The 17,692-nt window shown below is 43.5% G+C and overlaps 45 non-coding genes across 45 annotated transcripts; 23 read left to right on the plus strand and 22 right to left on the minus strand.

Annotated features, from left to right (window-relative positions):
* The first annotated feature begins 89 nt into the window (after positions 1-89).
* Positions 90-178, plus strand: Trnay-gua (transfer RNA tyrosine (anticodon GUA)). Its single transcript is given in 2 exon segments — positions 90-126; positions 143-178. It is a non-coding gene; the product is annotated as a tRNA-Tyr (tRNA).
* Positions 179-536: 358 nt separating this feature from the next.
* Positions 537-608, minus strand: Trnar-ccg (transfer RNA arginine (anticodon CCG)). The gene has a single exon. It is a non-coding gene; the product is annotated as a tRNA-Arg (tRNA).
* Positions 609-854: 246 nt separating this feature from the next.
* Positions 855-944, plus strand: Trnay-gua (transfer RNA tyrosine (anticodon GUA)). Its single transcript is given in 2 exon segments — positions 855-892; positions 909-944. It is a non-coding gene; the product is annotated as a tRNA-Tyr (tRNA).
* A 358-nt stretch (positions 945-1,302) lies between these two features.
* Trnaq-cug (transfer RNA glutamine (anticodon CUG)) lies at positions 1,303-1,374 on the minus strand. The gene has a single exon. It is a non-coding gene; the product is annotated as a tRNA-Gln (tRNA).
* Positions 1,375-1,621: 247 nt separating this feature from the next.
* On the plus strand, positions 1,622-1,710 carry Trnay-gua (transfer RNA tyrosine (anticodon GUA)). Its single transcript is given in 2 exon segments — positions 1,622-1,658; positions 1,675-1,710. It is a non-coding gene; the product is annotated as a tRNA-Tyr (tRNA).
* Positions 1,711-2,068: 358 nt separating this feature from the next.
* On the minus strand, positions 2,069-2,140 carry Trnaq-cug (transfer RNA glutamine (anticodon CUG)). Its single transcript has one exon. It is a non-coding gene; the product is annotated as a tRNA-Gln (tRNA).
* Positions 2,141-2,386: 246 nt separating this feature from the next.
* On the plus strand, positions 2,387-2,476 carry Trnay-gua (transfer RNA tyrosine (anticodon GUA)). The gene is given in 2 exon segments: positions 2,387-2,424; positions 2,441-2,476. It is a non-coding gene; the product is annotated as a tRNA-Tyr (tRNA).
* Positions 2,477-2,834: 358 nt separating this feature from the next.
* On the minus strand, positions 2,835-2,906 carry Trnar-ccg (transfer RNA arginine (anticodon CCG)). Its single transcript has one exon. It is a non-coding gene; the product is annotated as a tRNA-Arg (tRNA).
* A 246-nt stretch (positions 2,907-3,152) lies between these two features.
* Positions 3,153-3,242, plus strand: Trnay-gua (transfer RNA tyrosine (anticodon GUA)). The gene is given in 2 exon segments: positions 3,153-3,190; positions 3,207-3,242. It is a non-coding gene; the product is annotated as a tRNA-Tyr (tRNA).
* Positions 3,243-3,600: 358 nt separating this feature from the next.
* On the minus strand, positions 3,601-3,672 carry Trnaq-cug (transfer RNA glutamine (anticodon CUG)). The gene has a single exon. It is a non-coding gene; the product is annotated as a tRNA-Gln (tRNA).
* A 247-nt stretch (positions 3,673-3,919) lies between these two features.
* Positions 3,920-4,008, plus strand: Trnay-gua (transfer RNA tyrosine (anticodon GUA)). Its single transcript is given in 2 exon segments — positions 3,920-3,956; positions 3,973-4,008. It is a non-coding gene; the product is annotated as a tRNA-Tyr (tRNA).
* Positions 4,009-4,366: 358 nt separating this feature from the next.
* Trnaq-cug (transfer RNA glutamine (anticodon CUG)) lies at positions 4,367-4,438 on the minus strand. The gene has a single exon. It is a non-coding gene; the product is annotated as a tRNA-Gln (tRNA).
* A 246-nt stretch (positions 4,439-4,684) lies between these two features.
* Positions 4,685-4,774, plus strand: Trnay-gua (transfer RNA tyrosine (anticodon GUA)). The gene is given in 2 exon segments: positions 4,685-4,722; positions 4,739-4,774. It is a non-coding gene; the product is annotated as a tRNA-Tyr (tRNA).
* Positions 4,775-5,132: 358 nt separating this feature from the next.
* Trnaq-cug (transfer RNA glutamine (anticodon CUG)) lies at positions 5,133-5,204 on the minus strand. The gene has a single exon. It is a non-coding gene; the product is annotated as a tRNA-Gln (tRNA).
* A 247-nt stretch (positions 5,205-5,451) lies between these two features.
* On the plus strand, positions 5,452-5,540 carry Trnay-gua (transfer RNA tyrosine (anticodon GUA)). Its single transcript is given in 2 exon segments — positions 5,452-5,488; positions 5,505-5,540. It is a non-coding gene; the product is annotated as a tRNA-Tyr (tRNA).
* Positions 5,541-6,217: 677 nt separating this feature from the next.
* Positions 6,218-6,306, plus strand: Trnay-gua (transfer RNA tyrosine (anticodon GUA)). The gene is given in 2 exon segments: positions 6,218-6,254; positions 6,271-6,306. It is a non-coding gene; the product is annotated as a tRNA-Tyr (tRNA).
* Positions 6,307-6,664: 358 nt separating this feature from the next.
* Trnaq-cug (transfer RNA glutamine (anticodon CUG)) lies at positions 6,665-6,736 on the minus strand. Its single transcript has one exon. It is a non-coding gene; the product is annotated as a tRNA-Gln (tRNA).
* Positions 6,737-6,983: 247 nt separating this feature from the next.
* Trnay-gua (transfer RNA tyrosine (anticodon GUA)) lies at positions 6,984-7,072 on the plus strand. The gene is given in 2 exon segments: positions 6,984-7,020; positions 7,037-7,072. It is a non-coding gene; the product is annotated as a tRNA-Tyr (tRNA).
* A 358-nt stretch (positions 7,073-7,430) lies between these two features.
* Positions 7,431-7,502, minus strand: Trnaq-cug (transfer RNA glutamine (anticodon CUG)). Its single transcript has one exon. It is a non-coding gene; the product is annotated as a tRNA-Gln (tRNA).
* Positions 7,503-7,748: 246 nt separating this feature from the next.
* Trnay-gua (transfer RNA tyrosine (anticodon GUA)) lies at positions 7,749-7,838 on the plus strand. Its single transcript is given in 2 exon segments — positions 7,749-7,786; positions 7,803-7,838. It is a non-coding gene; the product is annotated as a tRNA-Tyr (tRNA).
* A 358-nt stretch (positions 7,839-8,196) lies between these two features.
* Positions 8,197-8,268, minus strand: Trnaq-cug (transfer RNA glutamine (anticodon CUG)). Its single transcript has one exon. It is a non-coding gene; the product is annotated as a tRNA-Gln (tRNA).
* Positions 8,269-8,515: 247 nt separating this feature from the next.
* Trnay-gua (transfer RNA tyrosine (anticodon GUA)) lies at positions 8,516-8,604 on the plus strand. The gene is given in 2 exon segments: positions 8,516-8,552; positions 8,569-8,604. It is a non-coding gene; the product is annotated as a tRNA-Tyr (tRNA).
* A 358-nt stretch (positions 8,605-8,962) lies between these two features.
* Trnaq-cug (transfer RNA glutamine (anticodon CUG)) lies at positions 8,963-9,034 on the minus strand. The gene has a single exon. It is a non-coding gene; the product is annotated as a tRNA-Gln (tRNA).
* A 247-nt stretch (positions 9,035-9,281) lies between these two features.
* On the plus strand, positions 9,282-9,370 carry Trnay-gua (transfer RNA tyrosine (anticodon GUA)). The gene is given in 2 exon segments: positions 9,282-9,318; positions 9,335-9,370. It is a non-coding gene; the product is annotated as a tRNA-Tyr (tRNA).
* A 358-nt stretch (positions 9,371-9,728) lies between these two features.
* Positions 9,729-9,800, minus strand: Trnaq-cug (transfer RNA glutamine (anticodon CUG)). The gene has a single exon. It is a non-coding gene; the product is annotated as a tRNA-Gln (tRNA).
* Positions 9,801-10,046: 246 nt separating this feature from the next.
* Trnay-gua (transfer RNA tyrosine (anticodon GUA)) lies at positions 10,047-10,136 on the plus strand. Its single transcript is given in 2 exon segments — positions 10,047-10,084; positions 10,101-10,136. It is a non-coding gene; the product is annotated as a tRNA-Tyr (tRNA).
* Positions 10,137-10,493: 357 nt separating this feature from the next.
* Trnaq-cug (transfer RNA glutamine (anticodon CUG)) lies at positions 10,494-10,565 on the minus strand. The gene has a single exon. It is a non-coding gene; the product is annotated as a tRNA-Gln (tRNA).
* Positions 10,566-10,812: 247 nt separating this feature from the next.
* Trnay-gua (transfer RNA tyrosine (anticodon GUA)) lies at positions 10,813-10,901 on the plus strand. The gene is given in 2 exon segments: positions 10,813-10,849; positions 10,866-10,901. It is a non-coding gene; the product is annotated as a tRNA-Tyr (tRNA).
* A 358-nt stretch (positions 10,902-11,259) lies between these two features.
* Trnaq-cug (transfer RNA glutamine (anticodon CUG)) lies at positions 11,260-11,331 on the minus strand. Its single transcript has one exon. It is a non-coding gene; the product is annotated as a tRNA-Gln (tRNA).
* Positions 11,332-11,578: 247 nt separating this feature from the next.
* On the plus strand, positions 11,579-11,667 carry Trnay-gua (transfer RNA tyrosine (anticodon GUA)). The gene is given in 2 exon segments: positions 11,579-11,615; positions 11,632-11,667. It is a non-coding gene; the product is annotated as a tRNA-Tyr (tRNA).
* A 358-nt stretch (positions 11,668-12,025) lies between these two features.
* Trnaq-cug (transfer RNA glutamine (anticodon CUG)) lies at positions 12,026-12,097 on the minus strand. Its single transcript has one exon. It is a non-coding gene; the product is annotated as a tRNA-Gln (tRNA).
* A 247-nt stretch (positions 12,098-12,344) lies between these two features.
* Trnay-gua (transfer RNA tyrosine (anticodon GUA)) lies at positions 12,345-12,433 on the plus strand. The gene is given in 2 exon segments: positions 12,345-12,381; positions 12,398-12,433. It is a non-coding gene; the product is annotated as a tRNA-Tyr (tRNA).
* A 358-nt stretch (positions 12,434-12,791) lies between these two features.
* Positions 12,792-12,863, minus strand: Trnaq-cug (transfer RNA glutamine (anticodon CUG)). The gene has a single exon. It is a non-coding gene; the product is annotated as a tRNA-Gln (tRNA).
* A 247-nt stretch (positions 12,864-13,110) lies between these two features.
* Trnay-gua (transfer RNA tyrosine (anticodon GUA)) lies at positions 13,111-13,199 on the plus strand. The gene is given in 2 exon segments: positions 13,111-13,147; positions 13,164-13,199. It is a non-coding gene; the product is annotated as a tRNA-Tyr (tRNA).
* A 358-nt stretch (positions 13,200-13,557) lies between these two features.
* Positions 13,558-13,629, minus strand: Trnaq-cug (transfer RNA glutamine (anticodon CUG)). The gene has a single exon. It is a non-coding gene; the product is annotated as a tRNA-Gln (tRNA).
* A 247-nt stretch (positions 13,630-13,876) lies between these two features.
* On the plus strand, positions 13,877-13,965 carry Trnay-gua (transfer RNA tyrosine (anticodon GUA)). The gene is given in 2 exon segments: positions 13,877-13,913; positions 13,930-13,965. It is a non-coding gene; the product is annotated as a tRNA-Tyr (tRNA).
* A 358-nt stretch (positions 13,966-14,323) lies between these two features.
* Positions 14,324-14,395, minus strand: Trnaq-cug (transfer RNA glutamine (anticodon CUG)). Its single transcript has one exon. It is a non-coding gene; the product is annotated as a tRNA-Gln (tRNA).
* A 249-nt stretch (positions 14,396-14,644) lies between these two features.
* Trnay-gua (transfer RNA tyrosine (anticodon GUA)) lies at positions 14,645-14,731 on the plus strand. Its single transcript is given in 2 exon segments — positions 14,645-14,679; positions 14,696-14,731. It is a non-coding gene; the product is annotated as a tRNA-Tyr (tRNA).
* Positions 14,732-15,089: 358 nt separating this feature from the next.
* Trnaq-cug (transfer RNA glutamine (anticodon CUG)) lies at positions 15,090-15,161 on the minus strand. Its single transcript has one exon. It is a non-coding gene; the product is annotated as a tRNA-Gln (tRNA).
* A 247-nt stretch (positions 15,162-15,408) lies between these two features.
* Trnay-gua (transfer RNA tyrosine (anticodon GUA)) lies at positions 15,409-15,497 on the plus strand. The gene is given in 2 exon segments: positions 15,409-15,445; positions 15,462-15,497. It is a non-coding gene; the product is annotated as a tRNA-Tyr (tRNA).
* Positions 15,498-15,855: 358 nt separating this feature from the next.
* Trnak-cuu (transfer RNA lysine (anticodon CUU)) lies at positions 15,856-15,927 on the minus strand. Its single transcript has one exon. It is a non-coding gene; the product is annotated as a tRNA-Lys (tRNA).
* Positions 15,928-16,174: 247 nt separating this feature from the next.
* Trnay-gua (transfer RNA tyrosine (anticodon GUA)) lies at positions 16,175-16,263 on the plus strand. The gene is given in 2 exon segments: positions 16,175-16,211; positions 16,228-16,263. It is a non-coding gene; the product is annotated as a tRNA-Tyr (tRNA).
* Positions 16,264-16,621: 358 nt separating this feature from the next.
* Positions 16,622-16,693, minus strand: Trnaq-cug (transfer RNA glutamine (anticodon CUG)). The gene has a single exon. It is a non-coding gene; the product is annotated as a tRNA-Gln (tRNA).
* A 247-nt stretch (positions 16,694-16,940) lies between these two features.
* Trnay-gua (transfer RNA tyrosine (anticodon GUA)) lies at positions 16,941-17,029 on the plus strand. Its single transcript is given in 2 exon segments — positions 16,941-16,977; positions 16,994-17,029. It is a non-coding gene; the product is annotated as a tRNA-Tyr (tRNA).
* Positions 17,030-17,387: 358 nt separating this feature from the next.
* Trnaq-cug (transfer RNA glutamine (anticodon CUG)) lies at positions 17,388-17,459 on the minus strand. The gene has a single exon. It is a non-coding gene; the product is annotated as a tRNA-Gln (tRNA).
* Between the last annotated feature and the right edge of the window lie 233 nt (positions 17,460-17,692).

The following is a 17,692-nucleotide window of genomic DNA, read 5'->3' on the forward strand; positions in this document are numbered from 1 at the left end:
GTCTATATGGCCGCGCTGAGTATCAGTGTGTGCAGACGGCAGACAGGATGGACGTAAAGCAATCAGTACGAATAAGAAAGTATACAGAGCCTCTGGTAGCTCAGTTGGTAGAGCGGTGGACTGTAGTGGAGGATTCACAGTTATCCATAGGTCGCTGGTTCAAATCCGGCCCAGAGGACTGTTTTTCTAATCTCAGGAGCAAAGAGGCTCCAGAGCATGCCCACTGAGTCAGAACCTCCCTATGTTTTAAACCTATTTGAAAGGAAATTCATTTGCTCAGCTTGTAATAGCTAGTTGATAATCATGGGAATTTTAACCTTCGTGGGATAATGATATTTCTTCGAATTATCGTAAAATTGCTTGCTCTTACAGGTATTACTCGTCTAATGTTTTATATAGGTCACAAAGTCGCACCAATATTCGGCCGTTTTATAGACGCATCGTTTTTTACACAAACGTAGAAACTAACGCCGTGAGCCTATTGCTGCTACTTCCTCAGCGACAAACTCTTCTTACAGAAAATTTAGACTAAACGAAGGTTCCACCGAGATTCGAAGTCGGATCGCTGGATTCGGAGTCCAGAGTGCTAACCGTTACACCATGGAACCAGACAGCAGGATAAGACTCGTAACACACTTAGCAGTCCTCTGACATACTTCAGACACTTCCTACTTGCATATTTTAACCTAATCGACACCATCGAGCATTATAAAACTTAATCTGGGCAATGTTTGCAGTTGCAGCCGATGATTGCATTTCCTGTGCGTCTATATGGCCGCGCTGAGTAGCAGTGTGTGCAGACGGCGGACAGGGACGGACGTAAGGCAATCAGTACGAATAAGAAAGTATACAGAGCCTCTGGTAGCTCAGTTGGTAGAGCGGTGGACTGTAGTGGAGGATTCACAGTTATCCATAGGTCGCTGGTTCAAATCCCGCCCAGAACACTGTTTTTCTAATCTCAGGAGCAAAGAGGCCCCAGAGCACGCCCACTGAGTCAGAACCTCCCTATGTTTTAAACCTATTTGAAAGGAAATTCATTTGCTCAGCTTGTAATAGCTACTTGATAATCATGGGAATTTTAACCTTCGTGGGATAATGATATTTCTTCGAATTATCGTAAAATTGCTTGCTCTTACAGGTATTACTCGTCTAATGTTTTATATAGGTCACAAAGTCGCACCAATATTCAGCCGTTTTATAGACGCATCGTTTTTTACACAAACGTAGAAACTAACGCCGTGAGCCTATTGCTGCTACTTCCTCAGCGACAAACTCTTATTACAGAAAATTTAGACTAAACGAAGGTTCCACCGAGATTCGAACTCGGATCGCTGGATTCAGAGTCCAGAGTGCTAACCGTTACACCATGGAACCAGACAGCAGGCTAAGACTCGTAACACACTTAGCAGTCCTCTGACATACTTCAGACACTTCCTACTTGCATATTTTAACCTAATCGACACCATCGAGCATTATAAAACTTAATCTGGGCAATGTTTGCAGTTGCAGCCGATGATTGCATTTCCTGTGCGTCTATATGGACGCGCTGAGTAGCAGTGTGTGCAGACGGCAGACAGGGACGGACGTAAAGCAATCAGTACGAATAAGAAAGTATACAGAGCCTCTGGTAGCTCAGTTGGTAGAGCGGTGGACTGTAGTGGAGGATTCACAGTTATCCATAGGTCGCTGGTTCAAATCCGGCCCAGAGGACTGTTTTTCTAATCTCAGGAGCAAAGAGGCTCCAGAGCATGCCCACTGAGTCAGAACCTCCCTATGTTTTAAACCTATTTGAAAGGAAATTCATTTGCTCAGCTTGTAATAGCTAGTTGATAATCATGGGAATTTTAACCTTCGTGGGATAATGATATTTCTTCGAATTATCGTAAAATTGCTTGCTCTTACAGGTATTACTCGTCTAATGTTTTATATAGGTCACAAAGTCGCACCAATATTCGGCCGTTTTATAGACGCATCGTTTTTTACACAAACGTAGAAACTAACGCCGTGAGCCTATTGCTGCTACTTCCTCAGCGACAAACTCTTCTTACAGAAAATTTAGACTAAACGAAGGTTCCACCGAGATTCGAACTCGGATCGCTGGATTCAGAGTCCAGAGTGCTAACCGTTACACCATAGAACCAGACAGCAGGATAAGACTCGTAACACACTTATCAGTCCTCTGACATACTTCAGACACTTCCTACTTGCATATTTTAACCTAATCGACACCATCGAGCATTATAAAACTTAATCTGGGCAATGTTTGCAGTTGCAGCCGATGATTGCATTTCCTGTGCGTCTATATGGCCGCGCTGAGTAGCAGTGTGTGCAGACGGCAGACAGGGACGGACGTAAAGCAATCAGTACGAATAAGAAAGTATACAGAGCCTCTGGTAGCTCAGTTGGTAGAGAGGTGGACTGTAGTGGAGGATTCACAGTTATCCATAGGTCGCTGGTTCAAATCCGGCCCAGAACACTGTTTTTCTAATCTCAGGAGCAAAGAGGCTCCAGAGCATGCCCACTGAGTCAGAACCTCCCTATGTTTTAAACCTATTTGAAAGGAAATTCATTTGCTCAGCTTGTAATAGCTAGTTGATAATCATGGGAATTTTAACCTTCGTGGGATAATGATATTTCTTCGAATTATCGTAAAATTGCTTGCTCTTACAGGTATTACTCGTCTAATGTTTTATATAGGTCACAAAGTCGCACCAATATTCGGCCGTTTTATAGACGCATCGTTTTTTACACAAACGTAGAAACTAACGCCGTGAGCCTATTGCTGCTACTTCCTCAGCGACAAACTCTTCTTACAGAAAATTTAGACTAAACGAAGGTTCCACCGAGATTCGAAGTCGGATCGCTGGATTCGGAGTCCAGAGTGCTAACCGTTACACCATGGAACCAGACAGCAGGATAAGACTCGTAACACACTTAGCAGTCCTCTGACATACTTCAGACACTTCCTACTTGCATATTTTAACCTAATCGACACCATCGAGCATTATAAAACTTAATCTGGGCAATGTTTGCAGTTGCAGCCGATGATTGCATTTCCTGTGCGTCTATATGGCCGCGCTGAGTAGCAGTGTGTGCAGACGGCGGACAGGGACGGACGTAAGGCAATCAGTACGAATAAGAAAGTATACAGAGCCTCTGGTAGCTCAGTTGGTAGAGCGGTGGACTGTAGTGGAGGATTCACAGTTATCCATAGGTCGCTGGTTCAAATCCCGCCCAGAACACTGTTTTTCTAATCTCAGGAGCAAAGAGGCCCCAGAGCACGCCCACTGAGTCAGAACCTCCCTATGTTTTAAACCTATTTGAAAGGAAATTCATTTGCTCAGCTTGTAATAGCTACTTGATAATCATGGGAATTTTAACCTTCGTGGGATAATGATATTTCTTCGAATTATCGTAAAATTGCTTGCTCTTACAGGTATTACTCGTCTAATGTTTTATATAGGTCACAAAGTCGCACCAATATTCGGCCGTTTTATAGACGCATCGTTTTTTACACAAACGTAGAAACTAACGCCGTGAGCCTATTGCTGCTACTTCCTCAGCGACAAACTCTTATTACAGAAAATTTAGACTAAACGAAGGTTCCACCGAGATTCGAACTCGGATCGCTGGATTCAGAGTCCAGAGTGCTAACCGTTACACCATGGAACCAGACAGCAGGCTAAGACTCGTAACACACTTAGCAGTCCTCTGACATACTTCAGACACTTCCTACTTGCATATTTTAACCTAATCGACACCATCGAGCATTATAAAACTTAATCTGGGCAATGTTTGCAGTTGCAGCCGATGATTGCATTTCCTGTGCGTCTATATGGACGCGCTGAGTAGCAGTGTGTGCAGACGGCAGACAGGGACGGACGTAAAGCAATCAGTACGAATAAGAAAGTATACAGAGCCTCTGGTAGCTCAGTTGGTAGAGCGGTGGACTGTAGTGGAGGATTCACAGTTATCCATAGGTCGCTGGTTCAAATCCGGCCCAGAGGACTGTTTTTCTAATCTCAGGAGCAAAGAGGCTCCAGAGCATGCCCACTGAGTCAGAACCTCCCTATGTTTTAAACCTATTTGAAAGGAAATTCATTTGCTCAGCTTGTAATAGCTAGTTGATAATCATGGGAATTTTAACCTTCGTGGGATAATGATATTTCTTCGAATTATCGTAAAATTGCTTGCTCTTACAGGTATTACTCGTCTAATGTTTTATATAGGTCACAAAGTCGCACCAATATTCGGCCGTTTTATAGACGCATCGTTTTTTACACAAACGTAGAAACTAACGCCGTGAGCCTATTGCTGCTACTTCCTCAGCGACAAACTCTTCTTACAGAAAATTTAGACTAAACGAAGGTTCCACCGAGATTCGAACTCGGATCGCTGGATTCAGAGTCCAGAGTGCTAACCGTTACACCATAGAACCAGACAGCAGGATAAGACTCGTAACACACTTATCAGTCCTCTGACATACTTCAGACACTTCCTACTTGCATATTTTAACCTAATCGACACCATCGAGCATTATAAAACTTAATCTGGGCAATGTTTGCAGTTGCAGCCGATGATTGCATTTCCTGTGCGTCTATATGGCCGCGCTGAGTAGCAGTGTGTGCAGACGGCAGACAGGGACGGACGTAAAGCAATCAGTACGAATAAGAAAGTATACAGAGCCTCTGGTAGCTCAGTTGGTAGAGAGGTGGACTGTAGTGGAGGATTCACAGTTATCCATAGGTCGCTGGTTCAAATCCGGCCCAGAACACTGTTTTTCTAATCTCAGGAGCAAAGAGGCTCCAGAGCTTGCCCACTGAGTCAGAACCTCCCTATGTTTTAAACCTATTTGAAAGGAAATTCATTTGCTCAGCTTGTAATAGCTAGTTGATAATCATGGGAATTTTAACCTTCGTGGGATAATGATATTTCTTCGAATTATCGTAAAATTGCTTGCTCTTACAGGTATTACTCGTCTAATGTTTTATATAGGTCACAAAGTCGCACCAATATTCGGCCGTTTTATAGACGCATCGTTTTTTACACAAACGTAGAAACTAACGCCGTGAGCCTATTGCTGCTACTTCCTCAGCGACAAACTCTTCTTACAGAAAATTTAGACTAAACGAAGGTTCCACCGAGATTCGAACTCGGATCGCTGGATTCAGAGTCCAGAGTGCTAACCGTTACACCATGGAACCAGACAGCAGGATAAGACTCGTAACACACTTAGCAGTCCTCTGACATACTTCAGACACTTCCTACTTGCATATTTTAACCTAATCGACACCATCGAGCATTATAAAACTTAATCTGGGCAATGTTTGCAGTTGCAGCCGATGATTGCATTTCCTGTGCGTCTATATGGCCGCGCTGAGTATCAGTGTGTGCAGACGGCAGACAGGGACGGACGTAAAGCAATCAGTACGAATAAGAAAGTATACAGAGCCTCTGGTAGCTCAGTTGGTAGAGCGGTGGACTGTAGTGGAGGATTCACAGTTATCCATAGGTCGCTGGTTCAAATCCGGCCCAGAGGACAGTTTTTCTAATCTCAGGAGCAAAGAGGCTCCAGAGCACGCCCACTGAGTCAGAACCTCCCTATGTTTTAAACCTATTTGAAAGGAAATTCATTTGCTCAGCTTGTAATAGCTAGTTGATAATCATGGGAATTTTAACCTTCGTGGGATAATGATATTTCTTCGAATTATCGTAAAATTGCTTGCTCTTACAGGTATTACTCGTCTAATGTTTTATATAGGTCACAAAGTCGCACCAATATTCGGCCGTTTTATAGACGCATCGTTTTTTACACAAACGTAGAAACTAACGCCGTGAGCCTATTGCTGCTACTTCCTCAGCGACAAACTCTTCTTACAGAAAATTTAGACTAAACGAAGGTTCCACCGAGATTCGAACTCGGATCGCTGGATTCAGAGTCCAGAGTTCTAACCGTTACACCATGTAACCAGACAGCAGGATAAGACTCGTAACACACTTAGCAGTCCTCTGACATACTTCAGACACTTCCTACTTGCATATTTTAACCTAATCGACACCATCGAGCATTATAAAACTTAATCTGGGCAATGTTTGCAGTTGCAGCCGATGATTGCATTTCCTGTGCGTCTATATGGCCGCGCTGAGTAGCAGTGTGTGCAGACGGCAGACAGGGACGGACGTAAAGCAATCAGTACGAATAAGAAAGTATACAGAGCCTCTGGTAGCTCAGTTGGTAGAGCGGTGGACTGTAGTGGAGGATTCACAGTTATCCATAGGTCGCTGGTTCAAATCCGGCCCAGAGGACTGTTTTTCTAATCTCAGGAGCAAAGAGGCTCCAGAGCATGCCCACTGAGTCAGAACCTCCCTATGTTTTAAACCTATTTGAAAGGAAATTCATTTGCTCAGCTTGTAATAGCTAGTTGATAATCATGGGAATTTTAACCTTCGTGGGATAATGATATTTCTTCGAATTATCGTAAAATTGCTTGCTCTTACAGGTATTACTCGTCTAATGTTTTATATAGGTCACAAAGTCGCACCAATATTCGGCCGTTTTATAGACGCATCGTTTTTTACACAAACGTAGAAACTAACGCCGTGAGCCTATTGCTGCTACTTCCTCAGCGACAAACTCTTCTTACAGAAAATTTAGACTAAACGAAGGTTCCACCGAGATTCGAACTCGGATCGCTGGATTCAGAGTCCAGAGTGCTAACCGTTACACAATGGAACCAGACAGCAGGATAAGACTCGTAACACACTTAGCAGTCCTCTGACATACTTCAGACACTTCCTACTTGCATATTTTAACCTAATCGACACCATCGAGCATTATAAAACTTAATCTGGGCAACGTTTGCAGTTCCAGCCGATGATTGCATTTCCTGTGCGTCTATATGGCCGCGCTGAGTATCAGTGTGTGCAGACGGCAGACAGGGACGGACGTAAAGCAATCAGTACGAATAAGAAAGTATACAGAGCCTCTGGTAGCTCAGTTGGTAGAGCGGTGGACTGTAGTGGAGGATTCACAGTTATCCATAGGTCGCTGGTTCAAATCCGGCCCAGAGGACTGTTTTTCTAATCTCAGGAGCAAAGAGGCTCCAGAGCATGCCCACTGAGTCAGAACCTCCCTATGTTTTAAACCTATTTGAAAGGAAATTCATTTGCTCAGCTTGTAATAGCTAGTTGATAATCATGGGAATTTTAACCTTTGTGGGATAATGATATTTCTTCGAATTATCGTAAAATTGCTTGCTCTTACAGGTATTACTCGTCTAATGTTTTATATAGGTCACAAAGTCGCACCAATATTCGGCCGTTTTATAGACGCATCGTTTTTTACACAAACGTAGAAACTAACGCCGTGAGCCTATTGCTGCTACTTCCTCAGCGACAAACTCTTATTACAGAAAATTTAGACTAAACGAAGGTTCCACCGAGATTCGAACTCGGATCGCTGGATTCAGAGTCCAGAGTGCTAACCGTTACACCGTGGAACCAGACAGCAGGATAAGATTCGTAACACACTTAGCAGTCCTCTGACATATTTCAGACACTTCCTACTTGCATATTTTAACCTAATCGACACCATCGAGCATTATAAAACTTAATCTGGGCAATGTTTGCAGTTGCAGCCGATGATTGCATTTCCTGTGCGTCTATATGGCCGCGCTGAGTATCAGTGTGTGCAGACGGCAGACAGGGACGGACGTAAAGCAATCAGTACGAATAAGAAAGTATACAGAGCCTCTGGTAGCTCAGTTGGTAGAGCGGTGGACTGTAGTGGAGGATTCACAGTTATCCATAGGTCGCTGGTTCAAATCCGGCCCAGAACACTGTTTTTCTAATCTCAGGAGCAAAGAGGCTCCAGAGCACGCCCACTGAGTCAGAACCTCCCTATGTTTTAAACCTATTTGAAAGGAAATTCATTTGCTCAGCTTGTAATAGCTAGTTGATAATCATGGGAATTTTAACCTTCGTGGGATAATGATATTTCTTCGAATTATCGTAAAATTGCTTGCTCTTACAGGTATTACTCGTCTAATGTTTTATATAGGTCACAAAGTCGCACCAATATTCGGCCGTTTTATAGACGCATCGTTTTTTACACAAACGTAGAAACTAACGCCGTGAGCCTATTGCTGCTACTTCCTCAGCGACAAACTCTTCTTACAGAAAATTTAGACTAAACGAAGGTTCCACCGAGATTCGAACTCGGATCGCTGGATTCAGAGTCCAGAGTGCTAACCGTTACACCATGGAACCAGACAGCAGGATAAGACTCGTAACACACTTAGCAGTCCTCTGACATACTTCAGACACTTCCTACTTGCATATTTTAACCTAATCGACACCATCGAGCATTATAAAACTTAATCTGGGCAATGTTTGCAGTTGCAGCCGATGATTGCATTTCCTGTGCGTCTATATGGCCGCGCTGAGTATCAGTGTGTGCAGACGGCAGACAGGGACGGACGTAAAGCAATCAGTACGAATAGGAAAGTATACAGAGCCTCTGGTAGCTCAGTTGGTAGAGCGGTGGACTGTAGTGGAGGATTCACAGTTATCCATAGGTCGCTGGTTCAAATCCGGCCCAGAGGACTGTTTTTCTAATCTCAGGAGCAAAGAGGCTCCAGAGCATGCCCACTGAGTCAGAACCTCCCTATGTTTTAAACCTATTTGAAAGGAAATTCATTTGCTCAGCTTGTAATAGCTAGTTGATAATCATGGGAATTTTAACCTTCGTGGGATAATGATATTTCTTCGAATTATCGTAAAATTGCTTGCTCTTACAGGTATTACTCGTCTAATGTTTTATATAGGTCACAAAGTCGCACCAATATTCGGCCGTTTTATAGACGCATCGTTTTTTACACAAACGTAGAAACTAACGCCGTGAGCCTATTGCTGCTACTTCCTCAGCGACAAAATCTTCTTACAGAAAATTTAGACTAAACGAAGGTTCCACCGAGATTCGAACTCGGATCGCTGGATTCAGAGTCCAGAGTGCTAACCGTTACACCATGGAACCAGACAGCAGGATAAGACTCGTAACACACTTAGCAGTCCTCTGACATACTTCAGACACTTCCTACTTGCATATTTTAACCTAATCGACACCATCGAGCATTATAAAACTTAATCTGGGCAATGTTTGCAGTTGCAGCCGATGATTGCATTTCCTGTGCGTCTATATGGCCGCACTGAGTATCAGTGTGTGCAGACGGCAGACAGGGACGGACGTAAAGCAATCAGTACGAATAAGAAACTGTACAGAGCCTCTGGTAGCTCAGTTGGTAGAGCGGTGGACTGTAGTGGAGGATTCACAGTTATCCATAGGTCGCTGGTTCAAATCCGGCGCAGAGGACTGTTTTTCTAATCTCAGGAGCAAAGAGGCTCCAGAGCATGCCCACTGAGTCAGAACCTCCCTATGTTTTAAACCTATTTGAAAGGAAATTCATTTGCTCAGCTTGTAATAGCTAGTTGATAATCATGGGAATTTTAACCTTCGTGGGATAATGATATTTCTTCGAATTATCGTAAAATTGCTTGCTCTTACAGGTATTACTCGTCTAATGTTTTATATAGGTCACAAAGTCGCACCAATATTCGGCCGTTTTATAGACGCATCGTTTTTTACACAAACGTAGAAACTAACGCAATGAGCCTATTGCTGCTACTTCCTCAGCGACAAACTCTTCTTACAGAAAATTTAGACTAAACGAAGGTTCCACCGAGATTCGAACTCGGATCGCTGGATTCAGCGTCCAGAGTGCTAACCGTTACACCATGGAACCAGACAGCAGGATAAGACTCGTAACACACTTAGCAGTCCTCTGACATACTTCAGACACTTCCTACTTGCATATTTTAACCTAATCGACACCATCGAGCATTATAAAACTTAATCTGGGCAATGTTTGCAGTTGCAGCCGATGATTGCATTTCCTGTGCGTCTATATGGCCGCGCTGAGTAGCAGTGTGTGCAGACGGCAGACAGGGACGGACGTAAAGCAATTAGTACGAATAAGAAAGTATACAGAGCCTCTGGTAGCTCAGTTGGTAGAGCGGTGGACTGTAGTGGAGGATTCACAGTTATCCATAGGTCGCTGGTTCAAATCCGGCCCAGAACACTGTTTTTCTAATCTCAGGAGCAAAGAGGCTCCAGAGCATGCCCACTGAGTCAGAACCTCCCTATGTTTTAAACCTATTTGAAAGGAAATTCATTTGCTCAGCTTGTAATAGCTAGTTGATAATCATGGGAATTTTAACCTTCGTGGGATAATGATATTTCTTCGAATTATCGTAAAATTGCTTGCTCTTACAGGTATTACTCGTCTAATGTTTTATATAGGTCACAAAGTCGCACCAATATTCGGCGTTTTATAGACGCATCGTTTTTTACACAAACGTAGAAACTAACGCCGTGAGCCTATTGCTGCTACTTCCTCAGCGACAAACTCTTCTTACAGAAAATTTAGACTAAACGAAGATTCCACCGAGATTCGAACTCGGATCGCTGGATTCAGAGTCCAGAGTGCTAACCGTTACACCATGGAACCAGACAGCAGGATAAGACTCGTAACACACTTAGCAGTCCTCTGACATACTTCAGACACTTCCTACTTGCATATTTTAACCTAATCGACACCATCGAGCATTATAAAACTTAATCTGGGCAATGTTTGCAGTTGCAGCCGATGATTGCATTTTCTGTGCGTCTATATGGCCGCGCTGAGTAGCAGTGTGTGCAGACGGCAGACAGGGACGGACGTAAAGCAATCAGTACGAATAAGAAAGTATGCAGAGCCTTTGGTAGCTCAGTTGGTAGAGCGGTGGACTGTAGTGGAGGATTCACAGTTATCCATAGGTCGCTGGTTCAAATCCGGCTCAGAGGACTGTTTTTCTAATCTCAGGAGCAAAGAGGCTCCAGAGCATGCAAACTGAGTCAGAACCTCCCTATGTTTTAAACCTATTTGAAAGGAAATTCATTTGCTCAGCTTGTAATAGCTAGTTGATAATCATGGGAATTTTAACCTTCGTGGGATAATGATATTTCTTCGAATTATCGTAAAATTGCTTGCTCTTACAGGTATTACTCGTCTAATGTTTTATATAGGTCACAAAGTCGCACCAATATTCGGCCGTTTTATAGACGCATCGTTTTTTACACAAACGTAGAAACTAACGCCGTGAGCCTATTGCTGCTACTTCCTCAGCGACAAACTCTTCTTACAGAAAATTTAGACTAAACGAAGGTTCCACCGAGATTCGAACTCGGATCGCTGGATTCAGAGTCCAGAGTGCTAACCGTTACACCATGGAACCAGACAGCAGGATAAGACTCGTAACACACTTAGCAGTCCTCTGACATACTTCAGACACTTCCTACTTGCATATTTTAACCTAATCGACACCATCGAGCATTATAAAACTTAATCTGGGCAATGTTTGCAGTTGCAGCCGATGATTGCATTTCCTGTGCGTCTATATGGCCGCGCTGAGTATCAGTGTGTGCAGACGGCAGACAGGGACGGACGTAAAGCAATCAGTACGAATAAGAAAGTATACAGAGCCTCTGGTAGCTCAGTTGGTAGAGCGGTGGACTGTAGTGGAGGATTCACAGTTATCCATAGGTCGCTGGTTCAAATCCGGCCCAGAGGACTGTTTTTCTAATCTCAGGAGCAAAGAGGCTCCAGAGCATGCCCACTGAGTCAGAACCTCCCTATGTTTTAAACCTATTTGAAAGGAAATTCATTTGCTCAGCTTGTAATAGCTAGTTGATAATCATGGGAATTTTAACCTTCGTGGGATAATGATATTTCTTCGAATTATCGTAAAATTGCTTGCTCTTACAGGTATTACTCGTCTAATGTTTTATATAGGTCACAAAGTCGCACCAATATTCGGCCGTTTTATAGACGCATCGTTTTTTACACAAACGTAGAAACTAACGCCGTGAGCCTATTGCTGCTACTTCCTCAGCGACAAACTCTTCTTACAGAAAATTTGGACTAAACGAAGGTTCCACCGAGATTCGAACTCGGATCGCTGGATTCAGAGTCCAGAGTGCTAACCGTTACACCATGGAACCAGACAGCAGGATAAGACTCGTAACACACTTAGCAGTCCTCTGACATACTTCAGACACTTCCTACTTGCATATTTTAACCTAATAGACACCATCGAGCATTATAAAACTTAATCTGGGCAATGTTTGCAGTTGCAGCCGATGATTGCATTTCCTGTGCGTCTATATGGCCGCGCTGAGTAGCAGTGTGTGCAGACGGCAGACAGGGACGGACGTAAAGCAATCAGTACGAATAAGAAAGTATACAGAGCCTCTGGTAGCTCAGTTGGTAGAGCGGTGGACTGTAGTGGAGGATTCACAGTTATCCATAGGTCGCTGGTTCAAATCCGGCCCAGAGGACTGTTTTTCTAATCTCAGGAGCAAAGAGGCTCCAGAGCATGCCCACTGAGTCAGAACCTCCCTATGTTTTAAACCTATTTGAAAGGAAATTCATTTGCTCAGCTTGTAATAGCTAGTTGATAATCATGGGAATTTTAACCTTCGTGGGATAATGATATTTCTTCGAATTATCGTAAAATTGCTTGCTCTTACAGGTATTACTCGTCTAATGTTTTATATAGGTCACAAAGTCGCACCAATATTCGGCCGTTTTATAGACGCATCGTTTTTTACACAAACGTAGAAACTAACGCCGTGAGCCTATTGCTGCTACTTCCTCAGCGACAAACTCTTCTTACAGAAAATTTAGACTAAACGAAGGTTCCACCGAGATTCGAACTCGGATCGCTGGATTCAGAGTCCAGAGTGCTAACCGTTACACCATGGAACCAGACAGCAGGATAAGACTCGTAACACACTTAGCAGTCCTCTGACATACTTCAGACACTTCCTACTTGCATATTTTAACCTAATCGACACCATCGAGCATTATAAAACTTAATCTGGGCCATGTTTGCAGTTGCAGCCGATGATTGCATTTCCTGTGCGTCTATATGGCCGCGCTGAGTAGCAGTGTGTGCAGACGGCAGACAGGGACGGACGTAAAGCAATCAGTACGAATAAGAAAGTATGCAGAGCCTCTGGTAGCTCAGTTGGTAGAGCGGTGGACTGTAGTGGAGGATTCACAGTTATCCATAGGTCGCTGGTTCAAATCCGGCTCAGAGGACTGTTTTTCTAATCTCAGGAGCAAAGAGGCTCCAGAGCATGCCCACTGAGTCAGAACCTCCCTATGTTTTAAACCTATTTGAAAGGAAATTCATTTGCTCAGCTTGTAATAGCTAGTTGATAATCATGGGAATTTTAACCTTCGTGGGATAATGATATTTCTTCGAATTATCGTAAAATTGCTTGCTCTTACAGGTATTACTCGTCTAATGTTTTATATAGGTCACAAAGTCGCACCAATATTCGGCCGTTTTATAGACGCATCGTTTTTTACACAAACGTAGAAACTAACGCCGTGAGCCTATTGCTGCTACTTCCTCAGCGACAAACTCTTCTTACAGAAAATTTAGACTAAACGAAGGTTCCACCGAGATTCGAACTCGGATCGCTGGATTCAGAGTCCAGAGTGCTAACCGTTACACCATGGAACCAGACAGCAGGATAAGACTCGTAACACACTTAGCAGTCCTCTGACATACTTCAGACACTTCCTACTTGCATATTTTAACCTAATCGACACCATCGAGCATTATAAAACTTAATCTGGGCAATGTTTGCAGTTGCAGCCGATGATTGCATCTCCTGTGCGTCTATATGGCCGCGCTGAGTAGCAGTGTGTGCAGACGGCAGACAGGGACGGACGTAAAGCAATCAGTACGAATAAGAAAGTATACAGAGCCTCTGGTAGCTCAGTTGGTAGAGCGGTGGACTGTAGTGGAGGATTCACAGTTATCCATAGGTCGCTGGTTCAAATCCGGCCCAGAGGACTGTTTTTCTAATCTCAGGAGCAAAGAGGCTTCAGAGCATGCCCACTGAGTCAGAACCTCCCTATGTTTTAAACCTATTTGAAAGGAAATTCATTTGCTCAGCTTATAATAGCTAGTTGATAATCATGGGAATTTTAACCTTCGTGGGATAATGATATTTCTTCGAATTATCGTAAAATTGCTTGCTCTTACAGGTATTACTCGTCTAATGTTTTATATAGGTCACAAAGTCGCACCAATATTCGGCCGTTTTATAGACGCATCGTTTTTTACACAAACGTAGAAACTAACGCCGTGAGCCTATTGCTGCTACTTCCTCAGCGACAAACTCTTCTTACAGAAAATTTAGACTAAACGAAGGTTCCACCGAGATTCGAACTCGGATCGCTGGATTCAGAGTCCAGAGTGCTAACCGTTACACCATGGAACCAGACAGCAAGATAAGACTCGTAACACACTTAGCAGTCCTCTGACATACTTCAGACACTTCCTACTTGCATATTTTAACCTAATCGACACCATCGAGCATTATAAAACTTAATCTGGGCAATGTTTGCAGTTGCAGCCGATGATTGCATTTCCTGTGCGTCTATATGGCCGCGCTGAGTATCAGTGTGTGCAGACGGCAGACAGGGACGGACGTAAAGCAATCAGTACGAATAAGAAAGTATACAGAGCGCCTGGTAGCTCAGTTGGTAGAGCGGTGGACTGTAGTGGAGGATTCACAGTTATCCATAGGTCGCTGGTTCAAATCCGGCCCTGAGGACTGTTTTTCTAATCTCAGGAGCAAAGAGGCTCCAGAGCATGCCCACTGAGTCAGAACCTCCCTATGTTTTAAACCTATTTGAAAGGAAATTCATTTGCTCAGCTTGTAATAGCTAGTTGATAATCATGGGAATTTTAACCTTCGTGGGATAATGATATTTCTTCGAATTATCGTAAAATTGCTTGCTCTTACAGGTATTACTCGTCTAATGTTTTATATAGGTCACAAAGTCGCACCAATATTCGGCCGTTTAATAGACGCATCGTTTTTTACACAAACGTAGAAACTAACGCCGTGAGCCTATTGCTGCTACTTCCTCAGCGACAAACTCTTCTTACAGAAAATTTAGACTAAACGAAGGTTCCACCGAGATTCGAACTCGGATCGCTGGATTCAGAGTCCAGAGTGCTAACCGTTACACCATGGAACCAGACAGCAGGATAAGACTCGTAACACACTTAGCAGTCCTCTGACATACTTCAGACACTTCCTACTTGCATATTTTAACCTAATCGACACCATCGAGCATTATAAAACTTAATCTGGGCAATGTTTGCAGTTGCAGCCGATGATTGCATTTCCTGTGCGTCTATATGGCCGCGCTGAGTAGCAGTGTGTGCAGACGGCAGACAGGGACGGACGTAAAGCAATCAGTACGAATAGGAAAGTATACAGAGCCTCTGGTAGCTCAGTTGGTAGAGCGGTGGACTGTAGTGGAGGATTCACAGTTATCCATAGGTCGCTGGTTCAAATCCGGCCCAGAGGACTGTTTTTCTAATCTCAGGAGCAAAGAGGCTCCAGAGCATGCCCACTGAGTCAGAACCTCCCTATGTTTTAAACCTATTTGAAAGGAAATTCATTTGCTCAGCTTGTAATAGCTAGTTGATAATCATGGGAATTTTAACCTTCGTGGGATAATGATATTTCTTCGAATTATCGTAAAATTGCTTGCTCTTACAGGTATTACTCGTCTAATGTTTTATATAGGTCACAAAGTCGCACCAATATTCGGCCGTTTTATAGACGCATCGTTTTTTACACAAACGTAGAAACTAACGCCGTGAGCCTATTGCTGCTACTTCCTCAGCGACAAACTCTTCTTACAGAAAATTTAGACTAAACGAAGGTTCCACCGAGATTCGAACTCGGATCGCTGGATTAAGAGTCCAGAGTGCTAACCGTTACACCATGGAACCAGACAGCAGGATAAGACTCGTAACACACTTAGCAGTCCTCTGACATACTTCAGACACTTCCTACTTGCATATTTTAACCTAATCGACACCATCGAGCATTATAAAACTTAATCTGGGCAATGTTTGCAGTTGCAGCCGATGATTGCATTTCCTGTGCGTCTATATGGCCGCGCTGAGTAGCAGTGTGTGCAGACGGCAGACAGGGACGGACGTAAAGCAATCAGTACGAATAAGAAAGTATACAGAGCCTCTGGTAGCTCAGTTGGTAGAGCGCTGGACTGTAGTGGAGGATTCACAGTTATCCATAGGTCGCTGGTTCAAATCCGGCCCAGAGGACTGTTTTTCTAATCTCAGGAGCAAAGAGGCTCCAGAGCATGCCCACTGAGTCAGAACCTCTCTATGTTTTAAACCTATTTGAAAGGAAATTCATTTGCTCAGCTTGTAATAGCTAGTTGATAATCATGGGAATTTTAACCTTCGTGGGATAATGATATTTCTTCGAATTATCGTAAAATTGCTTGCTCTTACAGGTATTACTCGTCTAATGTTTTATATAGGTCACAAAGTCGCACCAATATTCGGCCGTTTTATAGACGCATCGTTTTTTACACAAACGTAGAAACTAACGCCGTGAGCCTATTGCTGCTACTTCCTCAGCGACAAACTCTTCTTACAGAAAATTTAGACTAAACGAAGGTTCCACCGAGATTCGAACTCGGATCGCTGGATTCAGAGTCCAGAGTGCTAACCGTTACACCATGGAACCAGACAGCAGGATAAGACTCGTAACACACTTAGCAGTCCTCTGACATACTTCAGACACTTCCTACTTGCATATTTTAACCTAATCGACACCATCGAGCATTATAAAACTTAATCTGGGCAATGTTTGCAGTTGCAGCCGATGATTGCATTTCCTGTGCGTCTATATGGCCGCGCTGAGTAGCAGTGTGTGCAGACGGCAGACAGGGACGGACGTAAAGCAATCAGTACGAATAAGAAAGTATACAGAGCCTCTGGTAGCTCAGTTGGTAGAGCGGTGGACTGTAGTGGAGGATTCACAGTTATCCATAGGTCGCTGGTTCAAATCCGGCCCAGAGGACTGTTTTTCTAATCTCAGGAGCAAAGAGGCTCCAGAGCATGCCCACTGAGTCAGAACCTCCCTATGTTTTAAACCTATTTGAAAGGAAATTCATTTGCTCAGCTTGTAATAGCTAGTTGATAATCATGGGAATTTTAACCTTCGTGGGATAATGATATTTCTTCGAATTATCGTAAAATTGCTTGCTCTTACAGGTATTACTCGTCTAATGTTTTATATAGGTCACAAAGTCGCACCAATATTCGGCCGTTTTATAGACGCATCGTTTTTTACACAAACGTAGAAACTAACGCCGTGAGCCTATTGCTGCTACTTCCTCAGCGACAAACTCTTCTTACAGAAAATTTAGACTAAACGAAGGTTCCACCGAGATTCGAACTCGGATCGCTGGATTCAGAGTCCAGAGTGCTAACCGTTACACCATGGAACCAGACAGCAGGATAAGACTCGTAACACACTTAGCAGTCCTCTGACATACTTCAGACACTTCCTACTTGCATATTTTAACCTAATCGACACCATCGAGCATTATAAAACTTAATCTGGGCAATGTTTGCAGTTGCAGCCGATGATTGCATTTCCTGTGCGTCTATATGGCCGCGCTGAGTAGCAGTGTGTGCAGACGGCAGACAGGGACGGACGTAAAGCAATCAGTACGAATAA

Source organism: Schistocerca gregaria, chromosome 2 (assembly GCF_023897955.1).
Source record: "Schistocerca gregaria isolate iqSchGreg1 chromosome 2, iqSchGreg1.2, whole genome shotgun sequence".
Taxonomy (NCBI): Eukaryota; Metazoa; Arthropoda; class Insecta; order Orthoptera; family Acrididae; genus Schistocerca; species Schistocerca gregaria.